This window comes from Sapajus apella, unplaced genomic scaffold (genome assembly GCF_009761245.1).
Source record: "Sapajus apella isolate SASKATOON/1434 unplaced genomic scaffold, GSC_monkey_1.0 scaffold29, whole genome shotgun sequence".
NCBI classification, from domain to species: Eukaryota; Metazoa; Chordata; class Mammalia; order Primates; family Cebidae; genus Sapajus; species Sapajus apella.
Window position 1 is genome coordinate 19330788 of NW_022436969.1, and position 18673 is coordinate 19349460.

At 40.5% G+C, this 18673-nt stretch overlaps 1 pseudogene across 1 annotated transcript; it reads left to right on the forward strand.

Moving 5' to 3' along the window:
* The first annotated feature begins 16708 nt into the window (after positions 1-16708).
* Positions 16709-17956, forward strand: LOC116561522 (annotated as a pseudogene). The gene is made up of 2 exons (XR_004273470.1): positions 16709-17096; positions 17152-17956. The product of XR_004273470.1 is annotated as a heterogeneous nuclear ribonucleoprotein D0-like (transcript).
* The last annotated feature ends 717 nt before the right edge of the window (positions 17957-18673 follow it).

Sequence of the window (18673 nt, forward strand, 5' to 3'; positions counted from 1 at the left end):
GTAGATTCCAGGGAAGCTTCATGTGCAAGTGATGTAGCAGGGACAGGTTTGCAGGGAGATATGTCAGAAAGTAGGAAAGCAGGACAGGGACAGGGGAAGGAAGGCCAGCCAAGGGGAGCTCAGGCCCAGCTACAGAGGGGCAGCCTCCTCACCTGAGCCAGGCAACCTGGAGTTTCACATGCAGTCCCATCTGATGATCAGGGGTCTAGTGTCATACAAGGATATGTGCACATTTGCAGGATCTTGAGATGGGGAGATTTTCCTGGATAACCTGCGTGGGCCCAATGTCATCGCAGGGACCTCATAGGGAGGCAAGATGGTTAAAGTTAGAAAGAGGAGATGTGATGTGGAAACAGACGTTAGAGTGATGCAATCTGAAGATGAAGGAAGGATCCACAAGCCAAGAAATCCAGGTGGCCCCTGGAAGCTGGGAAAATGCAAGGAACAAATTCTCCCCCAGAGCCTCCAGAAAGAACACAGTCCTGCTGCCAGCTTGATTTTATCCTTGTGAGACCCATTTTGGACTTGTGATCACCAGAGCTATAAGATAATAAATCTGTGTTGTTTTAAGCCACTAAGTTCATGGTAGCTTGCTACAGCAGCAGTAGGAATACATGCAATGGTCAAATACATAGCAATAACGTATTGTTGCCATATTTCACACAATAAATAACAGTATCGATGTGTCCAGACTTGATGACCACTCTGCATTTTAAAAGCTCCTACAGCTTTCTGGTGCACGAATTAGAGTGGCCAGATATGTAACTTATGTTAAAGCTTATGATGACTTAAGTGTAAAGTCTAGGTGGTCTTGATCCAGAACAAAACTGAAGTTGGTTCGCTCTTACCTTTCCAAATTACAGAGCGCAATTCATCCTCTGAAGATACTGAACAGCAGGGACACTACACTGACGCCCTGAGACTTGTTTCTAAGTCATGCACCACTGCAGCCCTTGAGGCCTCCTCTGCATAGGAGGGCCAGCTGTGGGCCTTGCTAGCCAGATGCTGGAGAAGCTGACTATATTCCTTTAGGTCCCACATCAAGGCCACAGTGACAAGATCTAGACCTTCTCTCATGACTGGGAAGCTGGAAACCTCGAAGCCTTGGTGGTTAGAAGAGGCAGGATGTGGTGCAGGGAATAAGAGAGCACCCTGCCTCTACTGGACTCATAGAACCACAGAAAAGAGAGCGAAAAGGAGAGGAAAGAGGAGAAAGGCAAGCATTTGGGCTCCCTGTGTGATCCTCCTCACCATCTCCTCTTTGAGACCAACCCTTGCGAGGGGAGAGTTTAGAACATACAGGTGATATATATTATAACTCAAGGTCAGAGGGTATCTGCCTACTTTCTATGTATAAACTGCTCACTTCTTATTTTCAAATCTGGAGGAAATGACTGTTATTAGGCAGAGGGAAACCCAAGTTCTCCTTAGAATCTCCCTTGTGAGAAGGAAGGTATCCACAAAATCCCCATGACTGAACCTGGAAGGTAAGAGCAGAATGTACAGCTGTTCGGGCTGTGCACTGCACAAGAACACCACATATAAGGAGAGAGTCATTCACATGAGATAGTCTTTATCATTGTGGATTTTGGATATTATATCTTTATTCACCTAAAAATGGGCAATTTAAGCTGGGCACAGTGTCTCACGTCTGTAATCCTAACTGTTTGGGAGGCAAAGGTGAGTGTATCACTTGAGGCCAGGAGTTTAAGACCAGCCTGGCCAACATGGTGAAACATATCTCTAATAAAAATACAAAAATTAGCTGGGCATGGTGGCATATGTGTGTAATCCTAGCCACTTGGGAGACTGAGGCACAAGAATCACTGGAACATGGGAGGTTGAGGTTACAGTGAGCCGAGATCATGACGCTGCACTCCAGCCTGGGTGACAGAGCAAGACTCTGTCTAGAAAAAAAAAGTGTCTGTGTGTGTGTGTGCCAGGTGGGGGAGAGTTTGTATAATTATGATGACAATTTTCTAGGAGATGCCGATAACATATCTTGTTTTAACAAAATAAGTATACTTTGATCATTTTTGATGGATAGAAGAAAAAAATGCTTTCTCCAATACTGTAGAGTATAATGACTCTTCATAGACTTATGAAGAAGGAATCGGTCAATAATCAAAGCCTGTTAATCAAATGCATTAAAATAAATATGTATTTTTAAACAAGGAGCTGTTTTTGATCTGATACACTGATCAGTGAGCATCTTAAACATTTTTTAAACCCCTTACTACTATCAGTACACTGACTAAATTTTATACTTCATATTTCAATTGTTTAATTTGCTGTTATAAAAATCTTGTTAGTGAAAAACGAAGTGCTGTGAAAATTGAGAGGTTTGTTAAGTACATGTTATTTCTTAAAGTTAAAAACCTAGGATTATCAGTTTAATGAAGATGACCAAATAGGAACAGCTCCAGTCTGCAGCTCCCAGTGAGATCAACACAGGTGAGTGATTTCTGCATTTCCAACTGAGGTACGTGGCTCATCTCATTGGGACTTGAGAGACAGTGGGTGCAGCCCATGGAGGGTAAGCCAAGGCAGGGCAGGGCATCACCTCACCCAGAAAGTGCAAGGGGCTGGGGAACTCCCTTCTCTAGCCAAGGGAGCCTGTGGGGGACTGTGCCATGAGAAACGATGCACTCCAGCCCAGATACTATGCTTTTCCCACAATCTTTGCAACCCACAGACCAGGAGATTCTCTCTGGTGCCAATGCCACCAAGGCCCTGGGTTCCAAGCACAAAACTGGGTGGCCATTTGGGCAGACATTGAGCTAGCTGTGGAAGTTTGCTTAATACCCTAGTGGCACTTGGAACGCCAGTGAGACAGAAGCCTTCACTCCCCTGGAAAGGGGACTAAAGCCAGGGAGCCAAATGGTCTAGCTCAGCAGATCCCAACCCCATGGAGCTCAGCAAGCTAAGATCCACTGGCTTGAAAGTTTCGCTGCCAGCACAGCAGTCTGAAGTTGACCTGGGACCCTTGAGCGTGGTGGGGGGAGGGGCATCCACCATTACTGAGGCTTGAGTAGGCAGTTTTCCCCTCACAATGTAAACAAAGCCAGTGGGAAGTTCAGACTGGGCAAAACCCACCACAGCATGAAGAAGCTGCTGTAGCCAGACTGCCTCTTTAGATTCCTCCTCTCTGGGCAGGGTATCTCTGAAAGAAAGGCAGCTGCCCCAGTCAAGGGTTTATAGACCAAACTCCTATCTCCCTGGGACAAAACACCTGGGGGAAAGGACAGCTGTGGGCGCAGCTTCAGCAGACTTAAACGTTCCTGCCTGCCAGCTCTGAAGAGAGCAGCAAATCTCCCAGCACAGCGCTGAAACTCTGCTAAGTGACAGTCTGCCTCCCAAAGTGGGTCCCTGACCCCCATTCCTCCTGACTGGGAGACACCTCCCAGCAGGGGTCCACAAACACCTCATACAGGAGATCTCTGGCTGGCATCTGGCGGAGACCCCTTTGGGACAAAGCTTCCAAAGGAAGGAACAGGCAGCAATCTTTGCTATTCTGCAGCCTCTGCTAATGATACTAAGGCAAACAGGGTCTGCAGTGGACTCCAGAAAACTCCAGCAGACCTGCAGCAGAGAGATCTGACTATTGAAGGAAAACTAACAAACAGAAAGGAATAGCATCAACATCAACAAAAAGGCTGTCCAGACAGAAACCCCATCCAAATGTTACCAGCATCAAAGACCAAAGGTAGATAAATCCATAAAGATGAGGAAAAACAGTCCAAAAAGGCTGAAAATTCCAACAACCCGAATGCCTCTTCTATTCCAAAGAATCAAAACTCCTTGCCAGTAAGGGAACAAAACTGATGAAAAATGAGTTTGATGAATTGACAAAAGTAGACTTCAGAAGGTGGATAATAACAAACTCCTCCGATCTAAAGGAGCATGTTCCAACACAATGCAAGGAAGCTAATAGCCTTGAAAAAAGGTTAGAGGAATTGCCAACTAGAATAACCAGCTTAGAGAAAAACATAAATGACCTGATGGGCCTAAAAGACACAGCACGAGAACTTCACGAAACATACACAAGTATCAATAGCTGAATCAATCAAGTGGAAGAAAGGATATCAGAGATTGAAGATCAACTTAATGAAACAAAGCATGAAGACAACATTAAAGAAAAAAGAATGAAAAGAAATGAACAAAACCTCCAAGAAATATGGGACTATGTGAAAAGACCAAACCTATGTCTGATTGGTGTACCTGAAAGTGACAGAGAGAATGGAACCAAGTTGGAAAACACTCTTCAGGGTATTATCCAGGAGAACTTCCCCAACCTAGTAAGACAGGCCAACATTCAAATTCAGGAAATTCAGAGAACACCACAAAAATACTCCTTGAGAAGAACAACCCCAAGACACATTATGTGTCAACACCAAGGTTGAAATGAAGGGAAAAAATGTTAAGTGTAGCCAGAGAGAAAGGTCTGGTTACTCACAAAGGGAAGCTCATCAGTATAACAGTGGATCTCTCTGCAGAATTCCTGCAAGCCAGAAGAGAGTGGGGGCCAATATTCAACATTATTAAAGAAAAGAATTTTCAACCCAGAATTTCATATCTGCCAAACTAAGCTTCATAAGGGAAGGAGAAATAAAATCCTTTACAGACAAGCAAATGCTTAGAGATTCTGCCACCACCAGCTCTGCCTTATAAGAGCTCCTGAAGGAAACACTAACTATGGAAAGGAGCAACCAGTACCAGCCATTGCAAAAACATACTAAATTGTAAAGACTATTGACACTATAAAGAAACCGCATCAACTAATGGGCAAAATAACCAGCTAGCATCATAATGACAGGATCAAATTCACACATAACAATATTAACCTTAAGTGTAAACAGGCTAAATGCCCCAATTAAAAGATACAGACTGGCAAATTGGATACAGAGTCAAGACCCATTGGTGTGCTGTATTCAGGAGACCCATCTCACATACAAAGGGATGTGAGGCTCAAAATAAAGGGATGGAGGAAGATTTACCAAAGCAAAAAAAAAAAAAAAGCAGGGGTGGGAATCCCAGTCTCTGATAAAACAGACCTTAAATCAACAAAAATTTTAAAAAGACAAAGAAAGGCATTAAGTAATGGTAAAGGGATCAACGCAACAAGAAGAGCTAACAGTCCTAAATATATATGCACCCAATACAGTAGCACCCAGATTCATAAAGCAATTTCTTAGAGACCTACAAAGAGACTTAGACTCTCACACAATAATACCGGGAGATTTTAACACTCCACTGTCAATATTAGACAGATGAACGAGACAGAAAATTAACAAGGATATTCAGGACTTAAGCTCAGCTCTGGACCAAACAGACATAATAGACATCTACAGAACTGTCCACCCCAAATCAGCAGAATGTTCATTCTTCTCAGCATCACATCACACCTACTCTAAAATTTACCACATAATTGGAAGTAAAACTCTCCTCAGTTAATGCAAAAAAACAAAAATCATAACAAAGTCTCTCAGACCACAATGCAATCAAATTAGAACTCAGGATTAAGAAACTCACTCAAAACAAGCTGCTCCTGAGTGACTACTGGGTAAATAATGAAATTAAGGCAGGAATAAAGATGTTCTTTGAAATCAATGAGAACAAAGACACAACTTACCAGAATCTCTGGGACACAGCTAAAACAGTGTTTAGAGGAGAATTTATAGCACTAAATGCCCACAAGAGAAAGTGGGAAAGATCTAAAATTGACACCCTAACATCACAATAAAAAGAACTAGAGAATCAAGAGCAAACAGATTTAAGAGCTAGCAGAAGACAAGAAATAACTAAGATCAGAGCAGAACTGAAAGGGATAGAGACACAAAAAACACTTCAAAAAGATCAATGACTCCAGGAGCTAGTTTTTTGAAAAGATTAACAAAGTAGATAGACCACTAGCCAGCCTAATAGAGAAGAAAAGAGAGAAGATTCAAAAAGACACAATAAAAAATGATAAAGGGGTCATCACCACTGATCCAACAGAAATACAAACTACCATCAGAGAATACTATAAACACCTCTATGCAAATAAACTAGAAAATCTAGAAGACATGAATAAATTCTTGGATACATATGCTCTCCCAAGACTAAACCAGGTATAAGTAGAATCACTGAATAGAACAATAAGAAGTTCTGAAATTGAGGCAGTACCTAATAACCTACCAACCAAAACAGAGCCCAGGACCAGACACATTCACAGCTGAATTCTACCAGAGATACAAAGAGGAGCTGGAACCATTCCTTCTGAAACCATTGCAAACAATAGAAAAAGAGGGACTTCTCCCTAACTCATTTTATGAGGCCAGCATCATCCTGATACCAAAACCTGGCAGAGACACAACAACAACAAAAAATTCAAGCCAATCTCCCTGATAAACATCGATGTGAAAATCCTTAACAAAATGCTGGCAAACTGAATCCAGCAGCACATCAAAAAGCTTATCCACCACAATCAAGTTGGCTTCATCCCTGGGATGCAAGGCTGGTTCAACATACATAAATCAATAAACATAATCCATCACATAACAGAACCAATGACAAAAACTACATGATTATCTCAATAGTTGCAGAAAATGCCTTCAACAAAATTCAACACTCCTTCATGCTAAAACTCTCAATAAACTAGGTACTGATGGAACATATCTCAAAATAATAAGAGCTATTTATGATAAACCCACACCCAATTTCATACTGAATGGGCAAAAACTGAAGCATTCCCTTTGAAAACTGGCACAAGACAAGGATGCCCTCTCTCGCTACTCCTATTCAACATAGTATTGGACGTTCCGGCTAGGGAAATGAAGCAAGAGAAAGAAATAAAGGGTGTTCGATTAGGAAGAGAGGATGTCAAGTTGTCTCTGTTTGCAGATGACATGACTGTATATTTAGAAAACCCATTCAGCTCAGCCCAAAATCTCTTAAAGCTGATAAGCAACTTCAGAAAGGTCTCAGGATACAAAATCAATGAGCAGAAATCACATACATTCCTATATGCCAATAATAGACAGAGAGCCAAATCATGAGTGAACTCACATTTACAATTACTACAAAGAGAACAAAACGCCTAGGAATACCACTAACAAGGGATGTGAAGGACCTCTTCAAGGGGAACTACAAACCACTGCTCAAGGAAATAAGAGACGACACAAACAGATGGAGAAACAGTCCATGCTCATGGTTAGGAAGAATCAATATCGTGAAAATGGCCATACTGCCCAAAGTAATTTGTAGATTCAATGCCATCCCCATCAGGCTACCATTGACTTTCTCCACAGAATCAGAAAAAACTACTTTAAATTTTATACAGAACCAAAAAAGAGTCCATGTAGCCAAGATAATCCTAAGCAAAAAGAACAAAGCTGGAGTTATCATGCTACCTGACTTCAAACTATACTACAAGGCTACAATAACCAAAACAGCATTGGACTGGTACTAAAACAAATATATATAGCAATGGAACAGAACAGAGGCCTCAGATTTAATGCCACACATATACAACCATCTGATCTTTGACAAACCTGACAAAAACAAGCAATAGGGAAAGGATTCCCTATTTAATAAATGTTGGGAAAATTGGCTAGCCATATGCAGAAAACTGAAACTGGACTCCTTCCTTACACCTTACACAAAAATTAACTCAAGATGGATTAAAGACTTAAAAACCAAAACCTTAAAAACCCTAGAAGAAAACCTAGGCAATACCATTCAAGACATAGGCATGGGGAAAGACTTCATGACTAAAACATCAAAAGCAATGGCAACAAAAACCAAAATTCACAAATGGGATCTAACTAAATAAAGAGCTTCTGCACAGCAAAAGAAACTATTATCAGAGTGAACAGGCAACCTACAGAGAGGGAGAAAATTTTTGCAATCTATCCATGTGATGAAGGGCTAACATCCAGAATCTACAAAGAACTTAAACAAATTTACAAGAAAAAAACAAACAACCCCATGAAAAAATGGGTGAAAGATATGAACAGACACTTCTCAAAAGAAGACATGTATGCAGCCAATAAACATCTGAAAAAAAGCTCATCGTCACTGGTCGTTAGAGAAATGCAAATTAAAACCACAATGAGATACCATCTTATGCCAGTTAAAATGGCTATCATTAAAAAGGAAACAACATATGCTGGAGAGGACGTGGAGAAATAGGAACACTTTTACACTGTTGTTGGGAGTGTAAATTAGTTCAGTCATTGTGGAAGACAGTGCAGCAATTTCTCAAGGATCTAGAACTAGAAATACCATTTGACCCAGCAATCCTATGACTGAATGTATACCCAAAGGATTATAAATCATTGTACTATAAAGACACATGCACACGTATGTTTATTGAAGCACTCTTCACAATAGCAAAGACTTGGAACCAACCTAAATGCCCATCAATGATAGACTGGATAAGAAAATGTGGCATATATATACCATGTAATACTATGCAGCCATAAAAAAGGATGAGTTCATGTCCTTTGCAGGAACATGGATAAAGCTGGAAACCATCATTCTCAGCAAACTAACACAGGAAGAGAAAACCAAACACAGCATGTTCTCACTCATAAGTGGCAATTGAACAATGAGAATACATGGACACAGGGAGGGGAACATCACATGCCAGGGTCTGTTGGGGGTGGTGAGGGATTAGGGGAGGGATAACATTAGGAGAAATACCTAACATGGATGACGGGGAGAGATAGCATTCAGAGAAATACCTAATGTAGATGATGGGTTCATGCGTGCAGCAAACCAGCATGGCACGTGTATACCTATGCAACAAACCTGCATGTTCTGCTCATGTATCCCATATCTTAAAGTATTAAAAAAAGAAGAAAACTCAAGGAAAAAAAAAAAAACCCTAATACGAAAAACTAAACTATTTTATCATTTCCCCCAAGATGGCAAGAACAGAAATTGAATCATCAGGGTCAGAAAACAGAAAACAAAACCACAAACCACTACAAGTACTTTGATCATTAAGTAAATCTTTGAAGAAATCAAGTAAAATGTAAGAAAATGAAGCAACTCCAGAGAAGACTATAATAGGGCGGTATCGCCGATGAGAAGCATGTGATAAAACGCTTTGATTCTATGTCAATCATAACTGATTAATATCCAGAAAAACTAGAGGAAGGTTTTTTTTAAAGAGAATGCATTAAACCAAATGTGTTTTCTGCCCAGCCAAGGACATGGATGTGTGACTGAACATTAAAAGCCAGACCCTTTTGAAAACTTTTACTAGAAACATTCTGAAAGTAGTACAGGTAGAAATACTTAGAAACTTTCTTTACACAAGTTCTTCCCAAGTGGAGAAAAGGTATCAATAGATATTCCTTATTTTATTCTAACCCATAGACTCTGTGTATTGTCTGTGTTGCAAACTCTCTAGGAAAAAAAATTAGTTCACTGATGTATGAGAATGGACGTAAAGATTATCAGCAATTGTCACATGTGCGTGGTAAACATGAAACAAGTGAAATGTACATCTTCAATAATATTAAGTATTTAAAAGTAGGCCAGGCACAGTGGCTCATGCCTGTAATCCCAGCACTTTGGAAGGCCAAGGCGGTGGACCACGTGAGGTCAGGAGGTCGAGACCAGCCTGGCCAACATGGTGAAACCCTGTCTCTACTAAAAGTACAAAAATTAGCCAGGCGCAGTGGTGGGCACCTGTAATCCCAGCTACTTGGGAGGCCAAGGCAGTAGAATCACTTGAACCTGGGAGGCAGAGGTTGCAATGAGTTGACATTGCAGCACTGCACTCCAGCCTGGGTGACAAGAGCAAAACTCCATCTTAATAATAATAATAATAATAATAGTAAGAATTTAGGAAAAAAAGTAATAGTCTAAGCCATAGGGCAGAAAATGAAAAATATATTGGCACATTGAATGCACGATATACACAATACAGTTTTTTTCTGCAGACGATGTCTAGTGCTCAGAGGATTATGAGCTTTTATGAATATGAAACTGGCAGTTTTCTCCATTTGGTAGCAACAATAGCAAAATTTAATAACATTATAGCTGAACATTTACACAGAATATAAGGATCAATGTGAAAATTACACTTTGGAGAATAAAACACAAAACCACATAAAAGTGCAGTAGAAGTGGTGAATGAACTAAGTTTGGTAAGGTAAGAAATGTAAAATGCTACACATTTGTTTTAGATAAAATCCCACATGTAGCCACACAGAGCAGATACTTATTGCTTTACTTCTGAATTTTCAAGATGCAAATATTCTGTATTGGAGCACATTGTTGGACTTTGCCCAGGAGATGACATGGCTAATGAGAATTTATGTCATTTTTCAAAGACTAATACCAAAGCTGGATTAGTAAATACTTAATAGGCCATAAATATGCCTAGAAAATAAAATAGACTGCAAGAGCAGAACCACACAAAAAATTCTAGGGCATGCCTATATTTCTTGATTTGCACATTTTTAAACATGTCGGTGAACATTGCAGCAAAAACTTTTTTGTGACACTGAAATTTCTGTTAATATCTGAGAACTACACAACTATTTTGCTGTAAATATCGGGGTGTAGTAAGAACACACTTGGGCCAGGTAGTGGTTCATGTCTGTAAACGTTATTTTATTCTATCTCAAAGACTCAAGACTTAACCCCTTGGCTCAAGTGATCTTTCTCCCTCAGGCAGTGAAAACCAGCCTAGGTAACCTAGCATGCTCTCATCTCTTCAAATAAACTTTTTTTTTTTTTTTTGACAGAGTCTCTGTCACCCAGGCTGGAGTGCAGTGGAGTGATTTTGGCTCACTGCAACCTCGGCCTCCTGGGTTCAAGTGATTCTCCTGCCTCAACCTCCCGAGTAGCTGGGATTACAGGCATGTGCTACCATACCCAGCTAATTTTTGTATTTTTAGTAGAGACAGGGTTTCACCATATTGGCCAAGCTAGTCTTGAACACCTGACCTCAGGTGATCTGCCTGCTTCAGCCTCCCAAAGTGCTGGGATTCCAGGTGTGAGCCACCACACCTGGCCTCTAGAAAAAACTTTAAAAATTAAAAATAAAAATTAGCCAAGTGTGGTGTGCATGTCTGTAGTGTCAGCTACTTGGGAGGCTGAAGCAGGAGGATTGCTTGAGGCCAGGAGTTCAAGGCTGCAGTGAGCTATGATTGCACCACTGCACTCCAGCCTAGGTGACAGACAGAGATTCTATCTACAAAAGGAAAAAAAAAAAATTAAAAAAAAGAACACCTGATGATACACAGTGGCTCATACCTGTAAGCACTTTGAGAGGCTGATGTAGGTGGATCACTTGACCCCAGGAGTTCAAACCCAGCCTGGGCAAAATAGGAAGACCTTATCCCTACAGAAAAATTAAAAATTACCCAGGCATGGTGGTGCCACTTGTAGTCCCAGGTACTTGGGAGGCTAAGGCAGGGGGATCACTTGAGCCTGGGAGATTGAGGCTGCAGTGAGCTGTGATCATTCCACTGCACTCCAGCCTGGGTAATAGAACAAGGCCCTGTCTCAAAAAGAAAAAAAAAAAGAGAGAAGACATTTGCCAAGCATAAATTTGATAATGTTGTTAAATCTCAATGGGAATGCAAGGTTGATGACATCAGGCCTCGGATTAACCCACATATAAATTTTTGAATATTTAAATAAAGATGCATATTCTAGAATGCAAGCCAAAGTTATGCTTTTTAAAAATATCTACTTTAAGTTGTATTTGCTCAGTTCTTATTTGGGATCATGTTTTAAGTAAAATGAATGTTATAAGCAAAGTGATGCAGTAGCAAAAATTTAATGTACTAATGACCATGAAAGCATCAAAGGAATTGAGAAGTTCTTTGAAGAAAAAATGCAGTAATATTTATTTTGAAAAATACGTTATTTAGGTGAAACAAATCGCAGAGTGTTCTGACACTGAAACCAACTTTACAAATGTAGAAAATACTAGAAAAAGGAGGAAGAACACTCATTTTGATTACAGGTTGCACAATTTATGACCCAACATTAAATTTCAAAATTAATTATTTTTCTCATATTAAATACAATAATAACCTTAAAAGGAAGTTTTATAATATTATAAAGCTAAGTAATAGTTCTTATAATTTTAAGTCATATATAATTTGAAGATTATAATAAGCATTAATTTCTGCAACTAAGTTAAGTTTACAGTTGAAATTGGTGGATAAACATGGCAAGGAATGTTAAAGTAATAGAATGTTGACATGAAGAACTAATTAACGTGGGTGATTTTCTTCTTTTTCTTTTTTTTTGAGACTGAGTCTCACTCTGTTGCCCAGACTAAAGGGCAGTGGCACCATCTCGGCTCACTGCAACCTCTGCCTCCTGGGTTCAAGCAATTCTCCTGCCTTCAAGCAACTCTCCTGCCTCAGCCTCCTGAGTAGCTGGGATTACAGGCATGTGCCACCACACCTGGCTAATTTTTTGAATTTTTAGCAGAGGCGGGGTTTCACCATGTTGGCCAGGCTGTCCTCAAACTCCTGACCTCAGGTGATCCACCTGCTTCAGCCTCCAAAAGTGCTGGGATTACAGGCATGAGCCACTGTGCCCAGCCGTGATTTTCCAATGCCTATGAACCCTGTTGAAGAATTGCAATGTATTTGCAGCGATAACTTACCAGGCACATTTCTCAGCATTTTTGTTTTGCTTTGTTTTTAAATTTTGAATAAAATTGGACTTTACTTAATAATAATATATCATCATTGATTCATTCATTGTACACAAATGTGCCATGTTACTGTAAGATGTAAATGGCAGAAAAGTTGGAAATGAGGGATACTCGAAGCTGTACCGGCTTCATGACTTTTCTGTAAATCTAAAACTATTCTTGCATAGAACATTTATTGGAAAGAAAAAAATAAAGAAATAGGCATGAATCCGTATCATTCTAGCACAAAATTTCCACTGTTTAAACTTTTTGGTCTATCTTCTTTCCTTTTCATTGTTTTAAATGCCTCTATGAGCTCAACCCATATATTTGCAATTGGGAAATGATTCTACATACAATTTTGTTTCATCATTTTGCATGTGATACTATTTTGTAAAGATTTTCTTATTTTATCAATAAATTTATTTGAATATGCACATTTTATTTTAATTTATGTAGATCTACAGGCTGGGACGTGGAAATATATAAATAATATACAGTATTAAGTGAAAAAGGCAAATTGAACTTTCACGTCATACATTTCAGCAGCTCTTTTTTTTGAGACGGAGACTCCTGTTGCTCAGGCTGGAGTGCAGTGGCGTGATCACTGCTCACTGCAACCTCTGCCTCCTGGGTTCAAATGATTTTCCTGCCTCAGCCTCCCAAGTAGCAGGGACTACAGAGGACTACAGGCACGTGCCACCACGCCCACATAATTTTTTTGTATTTTTAATAGAGACAGGTTTTCACCATGTTAGTCAGGCTGCTCTCAAACTCCTGACCTCAAGTGATTTGCCCACCTCAGCCTCCCAAAGTGCTGGGATTACAGGCTTGAGCCACAACACCTGGCCAGCAATGTATGTTTTTTGAAACTCAATAATGTGCAGGCATTGCTTTCACATCCATTCCCTGCCCATGATGGCCACTGTGGCCAGCTGTCTGGGCCCTCCTTCAAGAATGAAGGCATTTCTCCCTCCACTGCTGGGCATGGTCCCCCACAGGGATTGCTCCAGCTGAAGACAGCCACCTTGCTCAAAGCCTCACTTGCTTCCCGGGACAGCCTGTTCCCTCTTGGACCACTCCAGAGGGCCCCACACTAGTTTAAGAAGCTCCATAGCGCTAACGTGGCCTCCAATAAGCATCTCATCCAGTAAGCATAGCAGTTTACCTTCACCCCCTGCACAGTCCTATGGCCTTGGCTTCCTGCCACAGGTGCTGATCTCAAGAGCATACTCTGATAAAACCCCAGGCTTGCTTGTCTCCATCTCCAAGTTGGTTTCCTAAGAAACCCAACCTGTGACATTGCCTTTCCCCTGATCTGCCCGCTCAGAGAAATGACTTTGGCTACTGCATTTCCCAGGCTCCCTGACTCCAGGAGTCTGGCCAGAATAAATCAATGGGAAACAATGACAGAAGACTGGAGGGCGGGAAGAAGAGAGAAATCAGAATTCAGCCCCCCTGTCCTCCCTGCCCCAGGTGGGACCCATGCAGTGGCCGCATCTTCCCAGGTTCCAGATGCCACAGGGAAGCCCTGGCTCCCAAGCTCTGATTTCACTCTCTTTTTCTTTTGCCCTTCCTGCTCTTTTTTTTTTTTTTTTTTTTTTTGCAATTAACAAAATATATTTTTTGCAACTCACAAAATATATTTAACCCTGCCATTTTCAATCATCTGTGGGGAGCACAGCTTCTCAAAATTAAAATTTTAAAAAAATTACTCAGTCTACAATGTCACTACAAAACCCAGTAAGCATTTCTAGAAATTGGTATCTTGGAGCGATTACACACTGGAAACGCTATACAGATTTTCAATGCAGAGATTTTTCAACCAACTCTGACTTGAAGAACCTAATTATTGTTACTGACCATTTACATTTTATGTTATTTTACTTTCATTTATTTGATGTGGATAACTTTTTTCACCAATCAATAAAAAAGTTTATTCTCATCCGGCTCTTTGCATTCTATTGGCCATGACAAACTGCATCAGCAGCTCCATATTATGATTCTTGTTAAACTTATTTTAGAAACATTTATCTAAATAACATTAATTCAGAGACAGGAAATTAATCTGTGCACATTTGTAGACATATTCTTCCTCCTGAAATCCCACTAAGAGGATAATAATGGGCTTGGGTTTGGTTTTTAAAGAAAATAATCCCATAAGGATGGAAAGGAAACAACAACATTTAGGTACTAGAAGCAGATGGAAGAGTTATACATGACCCAGTAACCCAAGGAAATTTACCAAGCCAGCAATAGAGAAAGCTGAGAAGCAACATGATAGACAGCACAAAAGCCACCAAAGGACTCAGGAATTGCAGCCCAGATACTGCTAGAAGTGAGAGATAAATAGGAAAATTGGTTGTATGTTTCAAAAAAACAAAAAAAAAAATCCCAACCCTCCTTCTGATTCTATGCAGTAGAAACTCCCCCTCTTCCATCTCAACATAAGACAGGGGTTTATTCTCTAAGCTGATAAAATGGAGGGTCTCTAAAACAGAATTGAGTGTCCAGAAAGAGAGAGGTGTGTGTTTGAATTTATGACAGAGACAGCATTGCAGTACAAGTCCACTTTTTCCCATCTGATTAGTGTGAAGTTGTATTTCACTGGAGGTTGAGCCCCTTTACAAAAGAGGAACTGACATTTGGAATTCCTCTTTTGTAAAATGCTTGTTCAAGTATTTTGCCCATTTAAAAAAAAAACAACTGGGTGGTCTTTTTCTTATTAATTATGATCATTCTTTATATATTCTAGATGGACAGAAATTCTTCTTTTTAAATGTAGTCAACTTATTGCACTTTTCTACATGACTAGAGCTCTTTTTGTCTTGTACAACAAATCATGAAGATTTTCTTTCAAACAAACTTGTGAATCTTTTATAGTTTTGTCTTTATGTATAAGCCTTAATCCACCTGGAATTTATTCTGATGGATGGCGTGAGATGGGGGCCTAATTTCATTTTGTGGCCATACGGGTGCCTAATTCTCCTGGAGCTGTTCTTTAAAAATATAGCCTTTCCCTCACTGTTCCATGGTACACCTCTGCCACAAACCAGACGCCCATATCTATGTTTCTGGGAACTTTTTCCTGACCTGTTAATCTATCCCTGTAACAGTACTGCACTGTTGTAATTACTTTTCTGCTGTAATAATAAATTTGATATTTGGATCAGGACCAGGACTCTAACCCATGCCCAGTTGTTTGTGTTGCAAGCTTCCTAAGCTAATGTGGGCATGCAGGACTCTTAGGCAAATAATGGTAGCCACCAAAATATTTGAAGTGAGTCAAGATTGCCTACAGTTAGTGCTAAACTATTATGAAAACGTGTCCCGCCAGGCATGGAGGCTCATGCCTATGATCCCAGCACTTTGGGAGGGTGAGGCAGGTGGTCAGGAGTTTGAGACCAGTCTGGCCAATATGGTGAAACCCTATCTCTATTAAAAATATAAAAACAAGCTGGGCGTGGTGGCACATGCCTTATAATCTCAGCTACTAGGGAGGCTGAGGCAGGAGAATCACTTGAACCCAGGAGGCGAAGGTTGCTGTGAGCCAAGATTGCACCATTGCTCTCCAGCTTGGGCAAACTCTGTCTCAAAAAAAAAAAAAAAAAAAAGGGAGCCGCCAGGATTTTTTCCCGCCTGTCGAGGGGTACCTTTTTTCTTTTCACGCTGTCCCCTCTTTTTTCCTTTTTCTAAAGTCTTGGGCATAAAAACGCAGATAGAGACAAAAAGCTTCCCTGTTTGTATTACTAAGGTTTATTTGGTGCTTCTCCACCATCCAGAGACGATGCGATTGTTTATAATCACGTTTGGGGGACGCGTAGGCTGTCTACCTCTGCCTCTCCCTTGTCGGCTTCAGGCCGAATGTTTTCTTGGGATTTTGAGTAAGTTTCGCCTTAGGACTTTCCTCATTTTCTCCACGGTACGCTGTCGCACAATGGCATGCTCATATAGGCCCTACAATTTGACATGCAGACCAAATTGGGTCTGTTGAAATGCTCCGAGTTTCTTGTTGCCTTTCAAACTCCTCCCCACGACACACTGCGGCACAGCGGGAAGAACGGAAAATGTTTATAGGAGGCCTTAGCTGGGACACTACAAAGAGAGATCTGAAGGACTAGTTTTCCAAATTTGGTGAAGTTGTAGACTGCACTCTGAAGTTAGATCCTATCACAGGGTGATCAAGGGGTTTTGGCTTTGTGCTGTTTAAAGAATCGGAGAGTGTAAATAAGGTTATGGATCAGAAAGAACATAAATTGAATGGGAAGGTGATTGATCCTAAAAGGGCCAAAGCCATGAAAACAAAAGAGCCGGTTAAAAAAATTTTTGTTGGTGGCCTTTCTCCAGATACACCTGAAGAGAAAATAAGGGAGTACTTTGGTGGTTTTGGTGGGGTGGAATCCATAGAGCTCCCCATGGACAACAAGACCAATAAGAGGAAAATGTTTATAGGAGGCCTTAGCTGGGACACTACAAAGAAAGATCAATAAGAGGCGTGGCTTCTGCTTTATTACCTTTAAGGAAGAAGAACCAGTGAAGAAGATAATGGAAAAGAAATACCACAATGTTGGTCTTAGTAAATGTGAAATAAAAGTAGCCATGTAGAAGGAACAGTATCAGCAACAGCAACAGTGGGGATCTGGAGGAGGATTTGTAGGAAGAGCTCGTGGAAGAGGTGGTGGCCCCAGTCAAAACTGGAACCAGGGATATAGTAACTATTGGAATCAAGGCTATGGCAACTATGGATATAACAGCCAAGGTTACGGTGGTTATGGAGGATATGACTACACTGGTTACAACAACTACTATGGATATGGAGATTATAGCGACCAGCAGACTGGTTATGGGAAGGTATCCAGGCGAGGTGATCATCAAAATAGCTACAAACCATACTAAATTATTCCATTTGCAACTTATCCCCAGCAGGTGGTGAAGCAGTATTTTCCAATTTGAAGATTCATTTGAAGGTGGCTCCTGCCACCTGCTAATAGCAGTTCAAACTAAATTTTTTGTATCAAGTCCCCGAATGGAAGTATGACGTTGGGTCCCCCTGAAGTTTAATTCTGAGTTCTCGTTAAAAGAAATTTGCTTTCATTGTTTTATTTCTTAATTGCTATGCTTCAGAATCAATTTGTGTTTTATGCCCTTCCCCCCAGTATTGTAGAGCAAGTCTTGTGTTAAAAGCCCAGTGTGACAGTGTCATGATTTAGTAGTGTCTTACTGGTTTTTTCATAAATCCTTTTGTATTTAAAAAAAAAAAAAGAAAGAAAGAAAGAAAAAAGCAAAAAAGAAAAAAAAGGAAAAGAAGAAAACATGTCTCAAATGGGACTCTTACACATGCATAAATATTGAATAAATAAATATTTATTAATAGGCAGGCACAAAGCAGAAAATAAAATCTCTTTTGTAAGTTCTATGAAACCCCAAGTTGATTACCACCCTACAGGAAAGTGTTCACTTGAGGGAGATGCAACAATTTTTCAGAAGCAGGAATCCGTTTTCCTGACAGTAGATATTAGGCAGCTGAATTTTCTACTAACACATGGGCAGTTATGACACAGGACTGCTTACGTATCAAACCCTGGATCTCATCTCTAAGTATACAGGTCACGGACCTCACCAGCTCTTATCTCTTCATGCAAGGTTAAGGTATATCTAAAATAGGCCATCTATGTTTCTTGCATTTAATTTCATTAATTACATGTAGTTCAAGTCTACCAGTCATATCCCCGTCTGGCCGCTGACCAGTCAAGCCATTTGCCACTGCCCAGTAATCTATGGACACTTGTACCTCTGACCACTTTCCACATAGGGGTACAATTGAGAATACCACTTGCACCACTGGAAGAATTTCTTTCAGCACTGTTTTTAAGGCCACTTCCAACAGTGGCAGCAATCCATTTATGGCTAGCACCAAAATTTCATGATAAACCATCTGTGAACCAGCACGGAATTTTGTCTACCTCTCCCAGCTCATGAGGAAACGCTCCTCCTTCCACCAACCCCAATCCCCAA